Source organism: Clytia hemisphaerica, unplaced genomic scaffold, assembly GCF_902728285.1.
Source record: "Clytia hemisphaerica strain Z4C2 unplaced genomic scaffold, Clytia hemisphaerica genome assembly, whole genome shotgun sequence".
Lineage (NCBI taxonomy): Eukaryota > Metazoa > Cnidaria > Hydrozoa > Leptothecata > Clytiidae > Clytia > Clytia hemisphaerica.
This window is the reverse complement of record NW_027103852.1, coordinates 593380-605249: the sequence shown is the minus strand read 5'-3', so window position 1 is coordinate 605249 and position 11870 is coordinate 593380.

The window sequence follows — 11870 nt, the reverse complement described above, 5'->3', positions numbered from 1 at the left end:
CAACAACCTTTTAAAACATTTCAAGAAGCCTAAAGTGGAAATTTCATCCAAATTTCAAACTTGTCTTAATAATAATATTTCAAACCATTACTAGGATAAATAATACAAACATACCATCGCCGGAAAGGAAAAACAACGAAAGAGAGCTTTAAAATGCAGAACACAACATTCACAAATCTCACCATCATTGAGCTTCTTACACCGACACATCCAACCAGACAAAAACACCGTCAAAGACGACCCTTATTTATACTCGTTCGGTAAATTTGAAGGATTCTTTCCAACCGCTATGTCATGCATATTCATTTTAACTATAATCATATCAATTATCGCTAATGGTATATTAATTATCACAATCTGCACCACAAAAAAACTACACTCTCCAGCTCACACCTTCATTGTGAACTTAGCAGTCGTGGATCTGGGTACAGCATGTTTTGTTATTCCTTATGATGTGAATTTCATGGTCAAAGGCTACTTCAGTTACAATATCATCGAATGTGGAATAATGCATATTGTATTCTTAATGTCTCTACCCCTTGCAATCTCGAACCTAGTCCTATTAACCGCAGAACGCGTAATTACAATACATTGTCCACTTCATCGTACCAACATTTTGAAGAAAAGCACCATTATCTTAGCATTGGTATGCACGTGGACTTATACATTAGGGTCTGTTACGAAACTAGTTTTTATGTCGGACGGACAAATCGATACTTTGCCAACCTATTAAAAGTGAACTCAAAGGACCTAGGACCTGTAACTAAGGCCAAAGTTTTGCCTTGTGCTATATTTTATGAAAGTAAAAAGAAAACAGAAATATCAGCACATGAATATTTTTTTTTTGCAAAAATGTTTTTTCATGTCGGACGGACACGATAGAAACACTGATTTTCTACTTTTTGATGAAATCTTGCATTGCTATCTCAAAAATAGATGCACCGACTCAATTTTTGGGATTTATCAAGATTCGTATATTGTTTAGAGGATGGAAGAAATTAGGTTATTATCGCCATGGATTAATCAAAGTTTATTGGATAGGACAGGCAAGTCATTTTTTTATGTCGGACGGACATGTCGACGGACATTTGCGACAACAAACATAGATGGTTCTTAAATTATTGCCTTTAGAGTTTTTAACCATCTTCCTAATATTCGAAAACTGTCTTCAAAATTCCAAATTGTGAAAGTGAACAGACCTTTTTTAAATTCAAATCAAAGAATAATGTCCGTCCGACATAAAAAACTATCAGTATCAGAAAGAAGTGGTGTTATTCTCACTAAAATATTTTTGCAGGCTAAACAAAACACACCGGAACTTTGAGACACGAATTGAAACTATTTGCTTGTGTTTTTTTATTATGAACTACCCAAATTCTATATGAAACGAATTACAAATGTCTGTCCGACATAAAAACTAAAAGCTATTTTCATAAACATAGAAATACAGAAAGAACTCTAAATGAATGTCAAATAAGGTATTTAAAGGACAGAAAGCATCCTTCGTGGTACCACTGGTTACAATTGGGCATCTCAACCAGCCGTCACCATTTTCCCCCATGATGCATTTGGCGCACGTGGTTTCGATCTCCTCTTGATCAACGGTATCGAAATGGCCACAAGGAGTGGTACCATCCTCTCGTTCATACCATTGAACATAAAAGGGTTCCTTGTCTGACGCGATCCGATAAAGCTTCATCAATGGAACTCAGAGCCATGTAATCTGCAATTTCGCCATATGCACTTTGAGAATTTGCATGTCCGCCGTGTACGGTGCTCTTTCGATGTTTTCAGGTTCTGCTATAACCTCTTCGATTGGCATGTACACGCAGTTGACATTTTTTGACAGCTTTTGAGCGCAGTTTGCGAATTCTTCTGGGGTTTTGATGATTTCTTTTCCAGTCATCACTGCTCGGTAGACGAGGTTCTTGATGCATCCGCCAAGGCCATCCATTGGTCCTTTGCCATGGTGCCTTTTCGTTATAATATCTGGTTACGTTAAAACGCTTGGGAAACAGTGAGGTGAGTGCAAAGACAAATTTTGAGCGGAATTGGCTGCTGCACCCGTCACTCCATATATGGAGGTCGATTGAATCGTAATGATTAAAATGAGGGTGTTTCGCTATCACGACATCGACAACTTTCACAATACAGCTATGGGCAGCAATTCTGGAATGATCATTTGCTTCTGAAATAACAACAACATTTTCGTGGATCAACTCATTGTTTCGCCTTATGTACAAGACGGCTGTGAAAATGCTGAAAGTAGTGTGTCCAAAATAAGCCGATTGGCACTCGTCTTGTTGTTTGTTTTCGTAACTCTCAGCATAATCCACATGCACGAGAATTGCATTCCCAGGCATATTCTCCTTTAGTTTGCTATAAACAATGTATTGTTCATTTCGGATGTGAATATGAAGCTTCAGTTCTTCAATTCTGGAGACCATGACTTCTCTGATTTTGTCAAAAATGACGGACTTTTGTGTTTTGGCAGCTTTTCCATCTACGTTCACCCACTGATAAAACGTGATATCATCATCTTCCTCCGTCTCACTGTCTGAGTTGTCGTCATTGGTTGATTTTGCCGATGCGGAGTCTTGATCCAAGAAATCTTCTTCGTTGATTTTGACTGTTGGACAGTCTTCACAAAGACTTTTCATGCAATTTTCACCGGCGTTTTGGCATGTAAATTCAGCTATCAGGTCGTTTACGGTTGATGGTAATCTTGCGTCGATGTTTTTCATTTTCCTATTAACAGCCGTTACGAGGAGGCGAATGTTTTCACAAATTTCACACGTACAGGATTCGTGAGGAGTTTGATTCGAAAACTTGTACTGTTTGCGCTTTTCAGGAAATCGTACAGCTGTCTAAATGTCAAATCCCTTTGGAAATCTTCCTGAAACGTCGGGCTTCCTTCAACTTCGCTATTCCCATTCACGATGTCAAGTAGCTCCCTTATTGTCCACTGAAGGTATCTTTTTTGCGCATACTCCCTTTTACCATTAACCTTCCCAATGTAAACATTGTCCTTTCGGCCTGGCGTTTGGCGGGAGATGTCCGGACGGTCCAAGAAGGTTAATAGCCACTCCTCTTCAGCCTTCAGCAATGTTTGTTTCATGCGACCTCCTTTTTTGTTAAACTTGATTTTCAAATGCTTTGAGGCCATCAGCTGTACAATCTCGTTTCTTTTTCGTGGGCTATGCGGCAGGCTCTTTTCAGCTTGTGATAAAGAACGATATTTTGTGCTACGGTGCTTAAATGCCGAATTAATGGAAGAAGATGAGTTCGATGGCTGGTTGGCTGGAGTTTCAGGGTCTACTGTATTATTGTTGGTGGATGGCGGCGGTGAAGATGGCGGTGGCGGTGGTTGAGTCGTGTCGGTTGTGTCGTTGACGTTGCTGGCACTTGATTGTTCTAAATGTACAAGATAGTTAAGTTATTTTTGTATCCGAGATGGAAAAAAGATTCTTGCTTCCTGAGGAATCTTCATTTTCAATTTTGATTTCGAATTGGTTTTTGCTAGCCTGGTATCCAAGGGGGAGACTCTTATTGCATTCAGTTATTTACTTAAAAAAGATAAAACAAAGAATTTGAGAATAAAGAAAGAATTTACCGTTTTGTTCAAGTAATAATTTTTTTTGTAGTCTTCTCTCCCTTTTGGCTGCAGCTTCTTTTTTAAGCGTCGCCTTACGTTTTTTCAAGATCTTGTTTTGCTCTCAGCCTTGGCCAATCTTTTCCTCAATGCATCGTTCGCTCTGGAAGCTTCTAGATCTTTTTCTCTGTATTTCTTACATCGTTCAGCATTTGTTGTCGGATTAGCTTTTCTTGGACGCCCCATTTTTGTGACCGATTTCCGTTGCAGTTTGTCTTCAAATGATCATGTATGCTATCATTTTGCGAATAAATCACGACAATTTTAGACTATTCGAACGTTCGAAACTTAAAAAACGTTCGAAAAGTAAAGTAATCACTCGCGTTTAAGGAAGAGTTTTTTACACGTGCAATAGAATAATTTCGCAAGTTTGTGACGTGTGTTTTGAAAATAATATTCGAAAAGTTTATTCGCATTGTATCTGATTTGATAAGTAGCATACATACAAAAGAGGTTTTTATGTCGGACGGACACAGAAATTTTTTGTTGAATTTAAGGGCAGGATTAGTTTAAAGAGTTACGCGGGCCTACACTTATACATATTTTTTAACATTAGGATTTACAAAAGTGCGACATACTAATATCAAAAGTAATATTTGCAGCTTCAGAAGTAAATTTCAGTGTGTAATTATTCTTTTTTTCAGTGTCGGACAGACACTTTTACACAGAGGAAAAGCTGATAAAATCTTTACTAAGGACGAAATGAAGTAAAAAGGGTTAAGGGTTAATACTCGATATGAATAAAAGAGCTTAAGTGATACCTGAATCGAGCTATTGACCGTCAGAGGACTAACATACATGGCATTTTGATATTTATGTCGGACAGACATTATAAAATTTAATCGAAAATAGCATTGATTTTGAGTTTCCTTTAGAAAATTGATGTTTGAAGACGTATTTTAAGCCCTATTAGTTGATAGCTCCAGAGTAGTGGTAAGACATGCACATGTTTTTTTCGTTCTATAAAAAATATTGTAGGTGTCTTTTATTATGTCGGACGGACATTGTAATAAGAAGCAGCATTTTCGGCGAAATCTTGATTGCGACAGAAGTAACCATTGAACAATTCGAAACTGTTAGTGATGTTAACTTATGATCTAATGCAGTTACAGGTATTTGAAGTTTCCATCAGAACCCATCTATGATTTACCAAATGTCCGTCCGACATAAAAACTTTCCAGAGCACACCATAAGAATTGAAAATTTTCAAAAATTTTTCAACTATTTGGATTATTGTAGTGGAAAATAGTTTTCCAAAAGGTAATCAAAGCAGGAGAAAAAAATTTTTGTGGAAATTAAGAAGAAATAAAATTTGTGAAAATGCACCACGTTTTGTAATACACCCATTACTGGTAGCTCTATTCCCCTTGTTTTTAAATTCGAATGCGATGACGTCAGACAATGGGCACTGTTTGTATGAATTCCCAGCCTGGTTCTCATTGTTTCACGGTATAGTCAATTTTCTTATACCCATAAGTGTTGTCGTCTTATTAAACATTTCTATATTTTTAATTGCACGAAAACACGAGAAGAGTATCGAGAAAACATATCTAGAGTTTAGTAAACGTTCTAAACGGAAACGCAAGCTCATGTTGTTTCGAAGGGGTGCGAAACGTGTTGTCATCCTAGTGGCTATTTTCTTATTCTGTTGGGTGCCTTACCTAACGTTAGTGATCACGAATATTGCTTGCCAGATCTGTTTACCACAAGAGACACCCTGGATTGGAAACGGGATAAATTATTTGTCTGTTGCTTTGAATCCGATTTTGTACGGGTTAAGTAACAATGAAATACGACATGTGGCTTATCAAAAATTCAAGAAATTAGTCCCAGTGACGTTTTGTCAAAAGGACACATTGAATGAACAAAAAAATCAATTATCAGCCTCGATCTTATTTGTACCTCGAAGTGCTAAGGAGGACTCGGATGATCGATTATCTTTTTTAAATCTCCTCACATTGTAATGGGCCATTCCATTTTATAACCAAACAGAAGGGACAAACCTTTTGAGGGGGAAACCCAAACGGATTTCCAGGGGGTCTGAGGATAGTTTTTCCTTTTTCCAGGGGGTCAAAATTTATTCTAAAACTTCAAGGGGCGTGAGTAAGTGAATTAAATAAAAGATGGATTTTAGTTGATCCGGTCCCCACTTCAAGATATTAAGAACAATTTTCCCAAATACTTTTTTTTGCAAATTTTGCCCTTTTGGGCATGTACACATTTTCAAGAATCTTTTTGGCTTGAAAAGGTTCGTCTACCCCCATTTATGGATATCAAATAGAACAGCCCAATCATTTGGCTTAGGCATAGGTTTATTATTATATAATTTTTTTTGGAAAAATTATTAAAAGACGACAGCAGAGAGACTTACTTTATGTAAATATACTACCAGCCGAAAGTCTGAATACAAATGTTAAACTTAAATATGTTTGTCTATTAGAGGGTAGGAAAATGCACAATTTATTCTCCTGAGTATATATGTTAATCGGATTAACTTTCGCATTTTTGCAAATCTTCGGCTTTTTTCACGAAATTGTCTACTCTGACCCTTCAATTTCGTTGGGTGCTAAACCCAGAGTTGATAACAATCGTCGAATAGTGTGCTATTAAACTACAGCAGCTAGGAGATGACAGACATAGATAGGCAGGTTTTGAATGTACATTAGTTTATTAAATTGATGTGATTTGTTTTCGTTCAATACACCACTTTATCATTTAATTTACCACCCTAAACTCGATCCTATCCTTTTCTTTACACTTTTTTCTTTTGTCTTTAGGTGCGAACAAGCAACATGCTGAATGGACCTACCTGATGATGAAAGTTAGATAGCAATGCGAGGAGAAAAAAATCAGTCAGAAAATATAGCGTTGAGCGAAAATGCGTAACGCAATAAAATTCATCATTGATTGTTGATTGGGGGGGGGAGGGAAGGGTTGTAGGGAAAAAATAAATAGAAAGTTCTGGTTGCAAAAATCAGTTTGATTGACAATTGAATCATGCTTGATGGTGAGCATTGTTATCGATAATGTTTTTGTGTGAAAAGCATAGAAACACAAGGAAAAAATCTAATGAAAATGCAGAAAAACGGCGATTTCCGGCATTTTCGGCCGGAAAAAATTTTTTCTCAAAAATCGAACTCGGCCATGTTTTGAGCATTGTGAATACGCATCTTTCTGCAAAAAATCAGAAAAAACTAAAGATGAAAATTCGAGAAAATGTAAAAAAACCGGTTCTTCCGGCATATTTCCGACATTTTCGGCCGAATAAAAAATGTTTTTCGAAAATCAGGCTCTGTCACATTTTAAGTATAGTCATTTTACATCAGTGTGCAAAATTCAGTGTACAGCTGGAGAAATTCAAAAAATACTGTCTTTCCGGCGAAAATAGGTTGTTCCGGCGATTTTTAAACAGTTCCGGCTTCAAAAATAAATTTTATTGAAAATTTAAACATGCTTGATGGTGGGCATTGCTATTAATAATATTTTTGAATGAAAAAACAACCAATTATAAGGAAAAAGTCCAATGAAAATGCAGAAAAACGGCGATTTCCGGCATTTTCGGCCGGAAAAAAATTTTTCTCAAAAATTGGACTCGGTCATGTTTTGGGCATTGTTAATACGCATCTTTGCAGGAGGGGGGGGGGTACAGAGGCAGGGTACTAACCCATAGGGTACTTACTTGATTTTTCACTCAATTTCTTTTTAGTACCACCCACCCATATTTAGTACCGGGTACTACTTCATTTTTGCTGTAAAAAATTGAGACACCACCCCCTAAAATCTTATATTTTACAGATTAGACCAAAAGAGAGGGTACTATGTTAGTTTTTCTGACTGAAATGGACAGATAATTCAAACAAACTATCATTGATTAAGTCAGAGGTTTTTGTCCTTTGATTTTAAAAACACACTTCTTGACCATTTCGGAAGTTTTGTCTTCACAAAAATCAAAAAATTTCTCAAAAGAGTAAAAAAAAGTTTTTATCGGAGTTTTTGATTTTTATAAAAAAGCGATGTATTGTGGGATTGTTTCGAGTGTATTACAATAGAATTCCCTCGAGGACCGATAGGATAAGGTCTATTAAAAAAAATTTCAAATCAAAAAAATAATATTTGAAAAGTCGAAATATTACAAAAGAGTACTTTTTTTATTGAAAAAGGAGCAAAACTCTGTGAAAAGTACCCAAATAGTACCCTGTACTTGCTAGAAGAGTGAAAAATACACACCCCCACCCCTAAAGTAGTACCGGGTACTAACTTTTTTGAAATGCAAAAATAGACACCACCACTTGGCTATGGGTTAGTACCCTGCCTTTGCACCCCCCCCTCCCCCCTGATCTTTGAGCAAAAAATCTGAAAAAACTAATGATAAAATCTCGAGAAAATGCCAAAAAACCCGTTTTTCCGGCATATTTTCGGTATTTTTGGCCGGAAAATTTTCTTTTTCGAAAATCAGGCTCCGTCACTTTTTAGGAAGCATCATTTTGCATCATTGTGCCAAAAAACAGAAAAAAGTAATGAGCCAATCCCGAGAAAAGCTGGTAACAGACGAACGGACGAACAGACGAACGGACGAACATGGGTTAATTTAAAGGACCTCCACCGGTGTACCCGGAGGTAGGTCCAAAAAAAGATTGGAACGGTTTTAGGGTGGTAAAACGGACAAAAAAATACCCGCGCGGCAATTGGCGGCAACGGTCAAAAAGGTGTATATAAGGAAATTTATTTAACTAAAACTTGACAAAGAACTCGTTTTATACTCTTAATAACGAGGGAAGAAGTTGCAATATGTTCCATAAGTGATTTCCTTTTTTTCAACATCATAAAATTACGAAAGAACTTTGCAAAAAAAATCCCGTCCCTTATGGTATATTTTGTCTGTACACAGACCCAGTATCTACGGCTAATTTCAAAATTCATTGCCGTAGAGGGTCTGTTGTCATTGCCTTTTCTAATTTGAGATTTTTCAAACCGACCGCTGTGATGGAGTGTTTGAGAGAGAGAGGAGACGATGAGAGAAGCGCACTTCATCGCAGAGGTCTCCGTACGGGAAATTTTTTATCAAACAGACAATGCGCACAGAGTGTACTACAAAGAGATAAACGTGAGATAAACTCAGAGTAATGGTACAGAGTAATGGTACAGAGTAATGGTATCCAAGCATCAGACCTTATCGCCTAGATAAGGCCACTAAGAAAGAAATAATTTTGGAAGCAGTATAGAGGTTATAAGTTACGTAACTTCCGCCATTATGGAAGCAAACGTTCGATTTGCGTATGGTATCGCCTCTACAGATTCGAACATTTGCTTCTATAATGGCGGAAGTTACGTAACTTAACAAAACATGAAAAAATGTATAATTTGAAAAGGAGAGATGCCAACTAGTTCAGAGAAGCTACGAATGAAGTAACTTACTCTAATGTTGCTTATTTACGTATCCACGTTCTACTATTTCGGCTGTAACTCCTGCATCAACTTTCATAGCGTAAGCCTGGGTTTAAGTCCCAGGCAAAAATTAGGCCCCCCTGAGTTTTAAATCCCCCAAAGATTTATGAGTTTTTTGTTCGCCCCCAGGACTTTTGACCCTGACACTTTCAAAAAATTGATCCAGTAATAAAGGGTTTTCCAATGTAAATTGCGTCCAGTTCTAAGTTTAAGATAATTTTGCACACTTTTTATAAAAATATTGCGCCGCAGGAGAAAATTTTTCAGATTCATGAGCTTCAATTTGAGTAATTGAAGCGAGCCAACTATTAAGCTGAATTATTTTAGCCCCCAAGTTAAGTGATGAGATTTTAGCTCCCCCCAAGTACATAGGTCCCCCAAAAAAGTGGTGTACTTCCAGCCCCCTCCTTTTTGGGGAAAAATTTAGGGTGTAACCCCACCCCCCAACCAGCAGGGGAACTGATGCTATGACTTTCCCCCGCATTTACTAGCTCTTAAAGGACAATAGCATCGTTTATGGTATCCCTAGAGAAATTTCGAATGATCTTACTTTTATGGTGGTCCTCTTCAAGATCTTCCGACTCAGTTGATTATTTGAAGATTCTGAAAGAAAAACAATGCCACAGTCATGTTTCGTAAAGGGTAAATATTGTTTTTTTTCAAAAGTTGTTTTAAAATATTGTATATCAAACGCTTAACCTTTATACTCATGCAAAAATATATGTCATCTTTCTAGATACAAATTTTTATTTTAACTTTTAATATTTAAGCAAACAATATTTTTTAGTCACGGCAAACGTACTACTTGTATTGAATCATACTGCCTAAAAAAAATTATATTTGCAGTTTGATGCTCTCGGGGTAGCTAAAATAATATCGATTATGTTATATGTTATACGTGTTGTATCCATATAATATTGGCACTCTACTTACCGGTTGCGGAACTAACTTTTTTCTTCCATAACTTTCTTGACCATTTCCAAGCCAAAACCAAAATGGTGTTCCAAAACATTTTTTTCATGTTGTTTTTTGTTATTCTTTTTATTTTATTTGTGTGAGAGCATCTGAAAAAGAGAGAAATATTGTCAATACTACCTACTATCCTAGTGTAATTTTTAAATTTAAATTTTTATGTTTTAAGGAGCAGTTACAAAACTTTTTAGTGAAAAGCCTGTTATGCTGTCCTAACTCTCTTCCCATTGAAAGAGAGCTGAAGGCTAGAAAATAAACTCCTGTGTGGAGGCCGTTTACCTATTAAATTATTTGTTGTGCGGCCGCCTTATTCTCGATTAGTGAAAGACTAGAGATACTTATTGCCACGTTTTCAAGAAACCACCACGCGAAAACAAAGTAGGCGCTAGATTCAATCCTTTGTCTGAAATCTGAATCTTAGGGAATCGCTTTTTCTTTCCTGGGAAATGTCGAAGATTCGCTTCTAGCCTTCAACCATACTTCGTTCACTACCCCGGGGGGGGGGGGTACTAGGGTTGGCGAATGAGGGGTATGTGCGGACGGGACCTCCGAAAACCGACCCTTAGAGAGACTGATTTTTGCTGAAAAGGTGACCCTTACAGAGACCTTTTGAATTTTTTTTTCGATTTTTGAAAAAAATCATACCCTTCGAGAGACTTTATTACAATTTAAATTTTTCTCTGGAAATCAAAAAATTTCCTAAAAATCCTGAATTTTCCGACCCTTAGAGAGACTTATTTATAACTTTCTGATTTTTCCGACCCTTAGAGAGACTTTGAAAGGTGAAAAAACCGACCCTTACCGTCCGCACATACCCATCATCCATTTTTGCCTAAGTACCCCCACCCGGGTTCACTACCCTTCGCCATGAACAAACTTTGTTAATTGATTTTCTAGACAAACTTCGTTCATTAACACGTTTTATGAAACCTTCAACGAAGAATTTCATTTTCTTTGAACTGCAACATATAATACAAAAATAATAAATATTACAAAACTTGTAGTATACTAAAGTCTATTCACGATAAGTGTGCACTCTTTTTTCATTTGCCTATAACTTTTGAAGGAATTCTTCAATCTTCATAAATTTGGTATCATTGGAAAGATATTACTGAGTGGAACAATTTAAAATATTATATTTGAAAAAATTATAAAAATGAAGATGAAAATGAAGAAGAAAAAAATGAAGATCTTGTAGAGAAGTGCTATAACTTTCATTTTCACTGGAGTGAATCCTTGATTATCGAACGTCATCACTGTGAAAAGATTTTTCAAAAATAATCATTCAGTCAAAAGATATCAAACAAAGTTATAAGCTGATTGACGTCTAAAACGCTGTTTTCTGCTGTTTTTTGGGGTCAATCACTTATTAACTTTGTATCATAACTTTATATTGAATAAATGTTTTTGAGAAATTTCTTCACAGTGATGACCTCCTAAGATCAAAGAATCTCTCCAGTGAAAATGAAAGTTATAGCACTTTTCTACAAGATCTTCATTTTTTTCTTCTTCATTTTCATCTTCGTTTTTAGAGTTTTTTTAAAGACTTTTTTATTTTAAATTGTTCCACTCACAAATATCTCGCCAACGATACCAAATTTATAAAGATTGAAGAATTCCTTCAAAAGTTATAGGTAAAAGAAAAAAGAGTGCACACTTATCGTGAATAGACTTTAAAAGTTTTTTTTTGCGTAGGTAAAAGTGTTTTCAATCATAGAGAAGACATAAATATAAGAACATTTAAAGTTTTGACTTAAAAAATTAAGAACCTGTTAAGAATAACACATACCAAAGAAAGAAA